Source organism: Triticum aestivum, chromosome 2A (genome assembly GCF_018294505.1).
Source record: "Triticum aestivum cultivar Chinese Spring chromosome 2A, IWGSC CS RefSeq v2.1, whole genome shotgun sequence".
NCBI lineage: Eukaryota > Viridiplantae > Streptophyta > Magnoliopsida > Poales > Poaceae > Triticum > Triticum aestivum.
Genome location: NC_057797.1, coordinates 32,259,833 through 32,268,631, shown reverse-complemented (window position 1 = coordinate 32,268,631; position 8,799 = coordinate 32,259,833).

Genomic DNA, 8,799 nt, shown 5'->3' with positions numbered 1-8,799 from the left:
GGGGGCAGCCTTAATTGATTCAATAACTGTAATATCCCTAGGCGTACAAACATAGTCTGTCGAATATGTAAATAAATGAGCTAATTTAGCAATCAAACTGAGCAAAAATAGTTGAATACAGAAGGCAATATCATCACAAAATTAAGATTGATAGTAATATTAAAAAATACCTTGTGGGATAACATGTAAATTAGCATCCTTTTTTGGTTTGTTATGAGATATAACTTCTTCAACATTTTTATGTTGTGAATTTTCGTCCCCTTTCAGCAACATCGCATATGAACCCTCAATGGATACTTTCCGTGCATCTCCAAAGTTCATATCCATGTCTCCTATATTATGAAAAAAATAAAAAAATAAAAATAATACTTTCATGTTTTCATGTATAATATACATACAGAACACATCACTTTGTTGTGGTACCCTTAATATATGAAAGGTAAATATAAAAATTATTTATTTTTATAAACAATATTTAACAAATATATATAATTTTATTGTTTCTGCGAGGTATGTATACTTTTAAAAACCTACACATGCGAGTATAGCATTTATTTCGTCGAGCAAAATTTGCACACAAGACCCAAATTAGCTAACAGCACGGCCAAACCTGCACCCAAACTTAGCCCCATAATAAAATAACTATAAAATTAATTACCTTATCCACATTATATTTTTTCTGAGGGATTACATTATAACACGACAAGTGGGCCGGCACTTACCGGCCAGGAAGGCGTGGTGGCCTCCACGGCCTAGGTTGCCTAATGGGCCGGCTCGACGGCCCACCTGGCACGCTGGCGTCTGGACCCAAACCATAATCCCACTCACTGGAACCCTAGGCTTATCCCCTCCCCCCGCCGCATCCAAAACTCCCCACTCACTCACCACACTCCCCTACACTCACTGATTTCCTCTCGCCGTCTCCCCTTCCCCGCCGCGTGCGCCGACGAGCATGGCGCTCGCGCGGCTCCACCCGTCGACCGCCGGATCCCATGCGGCGGCAAATCTCCGGGCGGCCTCACCGGCCCTCTCCACCCCCACCAGCAGCTCGGCCCTCTCCCCTCCCCCCGCCGTATGGCCGCGCGCCTCCTCGCCGCCCGCCCGCCGCGCCCTCGCTCCCTCCCCGTACCCGCGCGCGCGGCGATCCCGCGATCGGGGGAGCCGGCTCCGTCCCGCCCGCCGGCGACTAGGTCAGTCGCCGCCCTCTCCTGCCCCGCCTGTCCACCCGCCGGACCGGGCCTCTCCGTCCCGGCGCCGCTCCCAGTCGCCAGCTTCGATCTCAGGCAGGCAGCGGAAGGGGCTTTGAGATCTCCAAGTTCGCAGACACGTACTGAATTTTGTTTCTTTGTTCGCAGGCAGCGGAAGGGGCTTTGAGATCTCCAAGTTGGAGGAGAGGAATTGTCCTGTGATGCTGCAGCCAAGGGAAATGACACCAGGTGATTTGTTCTTTGTCATGGATTTTGTATTTTTACTGGGAGTCGATCACTTGTGTGTTTGAAGAATTGGGTACACGCGGATTGGTAGGATTGAAAGAGATTGCGCTGAGCAAATATAAATGATGTTTTCTACTGCATAATATAATCATATATAGTATATGAAAAAATAGTAGTGAAAATAACACACTATTTTCTCTATAGAAAACATAATTGACATTACATAATTTAAATAATTGTACTAACAGAAAATTAGGGGAAAACAAGAAACTGTGATGTTCACATATAATGAGTAGCACATTTTAGTACCATTATCCATTCTGTGTTCTATGCTTACAATGTACTATCAAATGTCATGTGTATTTTCCCTGCTTGCTACTGGCTTTGGAGGAAAACTTAGTTCCGTCGTTTTTAAATGTAAATTATCTGCCATGATTAAGCAAGCCAAGCTGAAGTTTTGCCTTTGTTGGGACTTCTGAAACAGAGAACAAACAGTACTACAAATTTGAAATGGTGTTCTTTTCTTGCAAATGCACAGCAAACTTTCAGGGGCCTGCCGATGGTTTGTTGAACAGCAAATTTTTAGGAGTTCTGCCTGATTTTCTTACCATGGTTAAGAAAATAACATGCTGGCAATGATTTGTGAGTAAAGCATGTTCCAATTCCTCCTGGATTGGCGCGTCGTTTTTGTATTTTTTATAAACATCGTTTATCCATATAAAGTATGCTTAATCTTGGTATATTCCCATTTTTTCATTTTCACAAATCACACTTTCTATATTGTTCACATGATTCTGAAGATGCTAGGAGAATTGTTGACGAAGAACGAACTAATGCACCCATGGAGATTGAAAATGCTAGAGGTGCTGTACAAAGAGTTCAAAAAGTACTTAAAGAGGAAGAGAACAGTTCACAAAGATAAGCAACAGATCTTCCTGCCCAACTTTGCTCTTATTGCTTGCTTGTCCAGATGATGTGCTTTGACACTGTCTTCAATTTGTTATATTCATTGTATTACTTGCTCTATCTTGATATAGTAGGGATATAGTTGGTATTAGAGTATTACATATCCATTGTGAATAATTTTAGACTATTCCATCGTATCATTTTGTCCTCAAGCAATTTCTATTACATGTAATGACTTAATATTATGACTCTGATGATATATATCTTCAAGCAGTCCTATCATATTTGTTTGTTTTCTGGCATGTTGAAACACTTAATAAGTTATTTGTTGGTTTTTCTGGCTGAAATATATATATGATATTTCATTAAAAAGTTAGGCAGTCAACTATGGTCATGACTTCAAAAGTTAGGTGTATGACACACGTGCGATGTCCAGAATAGACTGTTAGCCTATAATATCTGAAAGAACTGTTTGTATTCAGTTGCAACCCACCTAATAGGACTGCTTGATTAGATCTACAGTCAATTGTATTGGCTATGATCTTTTTATAAGATGGCACTATCTCCACTGGTGTTTTTTTTTGGAATTTGATGGTATGCCTGACCAAACATGATCCTAATATAATAACTGTTACCCTTTTACAGAAGAGAAAGATCCAGAAATTTGCATACCTAGAGGAACTCGTCTTCTTGATGCCCCTTGCTTACAGAAGGTACTCCTCGGGAATTTGTCCTCCAAGTCTGGGTATTTTGATCCTTTGATATCTGTGATGGGGGAAGGGAGAGTAAGGAGGGGGATGAGGGATGGCACATGAGGTTAACATATATAGGTAGGCCATGCAGGGGAAGCCTAGGTAGCAGATATCTTTCCATTTTTCAGATATACTCTTATGTATGGTGCATATATCTTTCCTTTTTCAGATATGTACTTATTGATGGTGCAGATATCTTTCCTTTTTTCATGAAACGCACACCTCTAAATAAATTAGAAAATATGTCAGAAATCAGAACTTACTAAAGAATTAAATTGTTGTATTAATTAAATAAACAACTTATCATTGATTGCATGCCACTAAGTTACTTATTAGTTCTTATAAAATTTTCCCATATAAAGACGAAATATATTCCTAGTCTATTTAGATATTTATTCCTTTTTAATATTGTTCAATTTGAAGAGGTAAACATGAACTTTCTATATAATTTATGTGTATTTAATCAATTCAACATGTACTATAAATCAAGTTAAATTAACAAACAATTAATCTTAAATGTTTTGTTTCTGAAAGATGGCAATTAACAGCCTTCGGATTTTGTTGTTTGCACAATCAAAACACAAATGCACCTAATGGATCATCGATCTTTTGCAAGGTCCACATCGACTGAGTACAAGCGGCCGTAGGTCAAACGGAGGCGTGGAACTGCTGCAGCCCATCTGTGACAGAGCAGACTCCTGCGAATTTGCCCAGCTAGGTACATCCACTACTTGGTACCAACTTGAAGAAAATTCTTCCTTTTTGCTTCCATGACCTGATATCCTCCTCACTGATGTATCGAGGAGCCGTGACCCGGCCTCACAGTAAGTGCCAGGGCAAAGACGTAACCCCGAAAGCCAAGACACGGCCACGGTGGTGATTTTTGATGGTGAGACAGAGCAGACTCGAGCAACTTTGCCCAGCCAGGTACATCTTGTACACAACTACATGGTAGCAAATTGAAGAAAATGTGACTTGATTAGTATAGTAGCTTAGAAGAAAATTGTACACAACTCTTTAGCAACACCAGAGCTCTATCCTCTTCTTCAGTCAGTGGCACGCTGAGGAATTTAGCTAACTTGCTCACAGCTTCCAACGGGTTTGAGGACGTATTTTACACCGAGGCAACCGCGGTGTATGTAACTCATTAAATTATAAAGTTATCATTGATTTGTATGCAACTCATTAAAATTCACAGTCTGCACACTAACATATCCACTGAAGCTAGACCCATCTCCGGAATCAGTTGCTTTATCGTCGGAGCGGTTGAATCCTCGTAGGGTAGAAGATATGAATGTGGGTGAGATTGTTTTTTATCTATGAAATGCGGCTCAGTAATCATTGACATCAGACAAACAGAAATTAACAAGACAACAAATATAACAGCAAAACCAACTTGTAGTAGTACCAATACTCCAAAATAGTTATTAAATAATATAAACCCAGAAACCAAAATTATAGTTTCCATCCATAACCAAACATGACAAGATGCTTGAAGTGTTCCTGACGGTTCTCGTTGCATAGAAGCATGTTTAGTTGTTCAAAACCCTCAAGGCCGTCGTAATCTCCTGAGGGATGTTTCCAGCAGCTAGATTGTTTTTGACCATGAGCATCTGGACTACCACTTGGCTCCTGAGCATAATTGGATCCTAGAAACAATGAAACAAAATCACCATGAAACGACGAAGTGGTTGGATTAAAAATGGCACATTAAAACTCGTCATAAAGATAATTACTGTAGTGTTCATCCAGGTCATGCTACGCAAAGAACCTAGCTGATGGGCCATCTCTTGCAGAACTAAGAAACCCGAGTCTTTGCTGTCACAAACAGAATAAATATTTGAGCTTTCGACATACTGAATACTGAATCTTATTCATATGAAAAAATTATTAAATTACCGCCGAAAATTGAATGACATGTTGTCTTGTCGCCAATCCATGAGTTCGTTGTTCCAACCAAGGACCCTAGCCTGCAACACTTCATTGAGTTCTTGCTTCAAAATGGTGATCTCCTTCATCATCTCTTTGTTGTTAGTGCTATTTCCCACTTGTCGTACGTCTAGTGATGGATTAAATACGATAACCCTTCTCCTCATCCGATTGACCACAAGTAGACCATACGACGAATCCGGGATAGACAACGGAAGTAGATACTAAAGAAGGTCAACACAGGTTAATTGCTATATCAGGAATGAAAAAATAAGTTAGGAAGTAAAGACTCTTACAATTGTGGAGTTGAACACATCATATCTAGGAAAGGGCTGTAGAACAGCATTGTTGATCAGCATTGAGGTGCGCTGCCCTTGCGGCATCCATGAATTCCTTAGAGCTCGTGATTGAGCATGAAACTGCAAGTCAAAATAATGTTTTCCTCCAACCATGTTGGTGCCTGCATGCCTCTCTACTTCGGCGCTTGCAAGGTTACGAAGAGCGACATTGAAGCAGTCGGGATGTAGGCTTGCTGACGTTACAAATAGTGTGTCCTTCAGCATCCTGAGGCTGATTTCGATTCGGTACGGTGTACCGCTTCTTATCCAGATTGAGCTGCACGTAAAAATACATATAAATGGTTAGCACTAATAGTGGTTCTTTAATATATAAATTTTTCATATGGTAACATTTTTTAGATAATCAAATAGCTATGAACAGAACGTAATATTTTGAAAAACTATAGAGCCCGCAAATTTTTTCAGCACCTTTTATCAAAAGGTATAATTAGATAATGATTTCTCTGTAAGAACAATATTAAATTGTTAGGAATTAATAGCAGGAAAATTTATGTAGCACCCTTTTTATCAAGTTTGCTGGCTGTTGAAAAAAAATATTAAATTGTTGTACAAAATAGTAAGGACATTAAGTTTATCAACATTTGTACAGCAAATAATATTAATATTTTGTTATTCATTACATACGGTAGATGTGCAACGAAAAAACTGCCTAAACATTTAACAAAAATAATTTTGTACTGCTGGCCGCAAAAAGTAATATTTAATTTAAAGAAAAACAAATTAAGCTATATCATACTCCTATATCAAACAGAATCTGCTCTGTACGACCTAGTTCTAATGATATCTCTTTAGAGAAAATAAACATACAATAGCATAACTTACTCTAGTGTGTGCTCATCATGAACGCCGTTCATAAAGCCGAATATGTATTCGAGTGCATCTTCCACGAAATGCCTTGGTGGGGGCAGAAGATGCAGGGGTGCGGGTAAATCTTCTCGGGGATCGGCAACAGCATCGTGGAGCTGGAGGGCAGCCTCATTGGGGTCGGGGGCAGCGGCATCCAGGGTCGCCGGCGGATTGTTTCCAGTGATAGGCTCCATAGCTGATCGATAGGCGTGAGTGATCTTTCGCTGAGGCGCCTTGACAATTAGGATGTCGATGCAGCATATATTTGGCATCTAGATTTATTGCCTCCAACTGCTTTTTATTGCCTGCCGAAAAAAATCGGCGATGGGAGTATAAACGGATATATTTTGAATGTTATTTATTGCCTGCCAAATTTATCAAATCGTTATTAATGCTTTTTATTGCCTGCCAAATATAAAAAGTTATTTTAAGCCGTAGGTGATTCTTTATATTGATAAATAAATCTAGACGGGGACGTAGAAGATCTTTTACCTTTTTTATAGTTGAATATTTTGTCTTAAGGATTGCCATATTGACAGTTCAATATCAAAAAAACTAAAAAAATCAACCTTTGTATAAAACCAAATATCCCGAATTAAGCACACGTACAAGAAATACATACTGCCCCTGTCTCTGAAAAGAAGGCATATAAATGTTGTCTGAAGTCAAATGGTGCATAGTTTAATCATGTTTGTAGGAAAAACCATCAACAACTACAATAATATGAAAATATTGTTCATGCAATAGTTCTAGTTGCACCCATCATGTTGTTTTCATGTGCAAACAACATCAAAGGTAGGTTACAATGGCCTCAAACGAGTTGCTTATTCTTTCATCTAGTACTTTTTAAAGATGCCGCACAGTATGTAACATTTTTGACTCCCAAGTTGGTGGTAGTGGACATAATAAATTATGTGGAATACTTTTTATGGTCTATTATAATATATGTGACCAGACAACAGTGTTGAAATAAAGTAGAGAAGAACTGGCAATATGCTCTCAATAACATGGTGTTGGAAGTCAGCGCAGTATATTAATGAACATTTGATTATTGATCAATGTATATATCTTGCTGGCTCCGGCTTGATTGATTCGGTGGGTTTGTCAGGTGGTTGTTGATGCCGGCACCGGGAGCGGCATCCTCGATGTCTGGAGCGCTCAGGCCAGCGCCAGGACAATAGTGAGGTATTCTTTACATGCTATTTCTAGGAGCAGAATACATGTTCTTTATAATGCGGTCTTGCCTTCATATGCAATGGCTATAATTTGAATTTGCATGTTTGTTTATTTTGTTGGTATAAAACTGTAGCGGTGCTTCAGCTATTCTCTGGATATATTAAATATATTAAATGTTCCATGTTAAGTAAAATACCATCGTGTTACAACCCACTCTGTGCTATTTATAATATTATACATTACTGTTATTTTTTTGAACCTTCAACAGTAGGAGAACCTCCTACTATTTTAAACTTATATTAGTAAAACTTTGTACAATTTACATGATATCTTTACATGTATCTACCCGCCACTTTGGGTGTTGAAGAGAGAACTAAGCTATGGAGGCAAGTATGAGAGGGATAAGATGTTTGTGTTTTTCATTGACCCATTAGGTAACGAGAGAGAAATCCTTCTTAAGTCTGTCCAGACAAGATGTCTTTGTTAGGGTAAAATTAGGAAGCACTGCCATTAATTAATTTGGCTTTATGAATACTTTTAGACTATTCCATTGTAGCGTTATGTCTCATGCAAATCCTATTACATGTAATGATTTAATATTATGACTCTGATGATATTTATCTTCAGAAGATGATTAAATTTGTTTGTTTTCTGGCATGTTAAAACACTTAAGAAGTTAATTGTTCGTTTTTCTGGCTCAAACCATGGTCATAACTTAAACAGTTATGTGTATGACACACTTGCGATGTCCACAATAGACTGTTAGCCTATAATATCTGAAATAATTGTTTGTATTCAGTTGCATCCCATCTAATAGGACTGCTTGATTAGCTCACAAATAGGATTCGTTTTCGTCCAATATACTTAGTCAAAGATGCGATATATATACTGATCAATAAGCCTTCCATTTTAGTTTTAGGTTTTTTCAATATGTACTGATCAATAAGAAAACCCATTGCTCTTTCTAATTTTTGTTTTCTATTCAGGAACACATAAAAGATATTTGCAAGGATGGAATTGAAGGAATCGGCGAGAGTGGCAGATAAAGGAAAACTTGAAACTTACATATTATATGCAAGGTACGTGCCGTATGACAATCATAATATTATTTACTACTCGCTAGCTGGAATGTGTTTTTTACTACGAAGAAAACCTCGTATAGTATAGCAGTGCGTGTATGGATGAAGTTATATTATACGAGGTAGTAGTAGTATATGTTGCGAGGCACTGAATAACTGAAAACATCACCTGCTGGTGCACCTGGAGCACCAAACCTGGTCCAAACTAATATGGCCTTCTTCTCCTTATATTGAGATGGATGGAAGGATAGATATATAACCAACAAAGCTAGGGGATGCCAACATCAATCTATAGCTCGTGGATACCAACCAACATAAA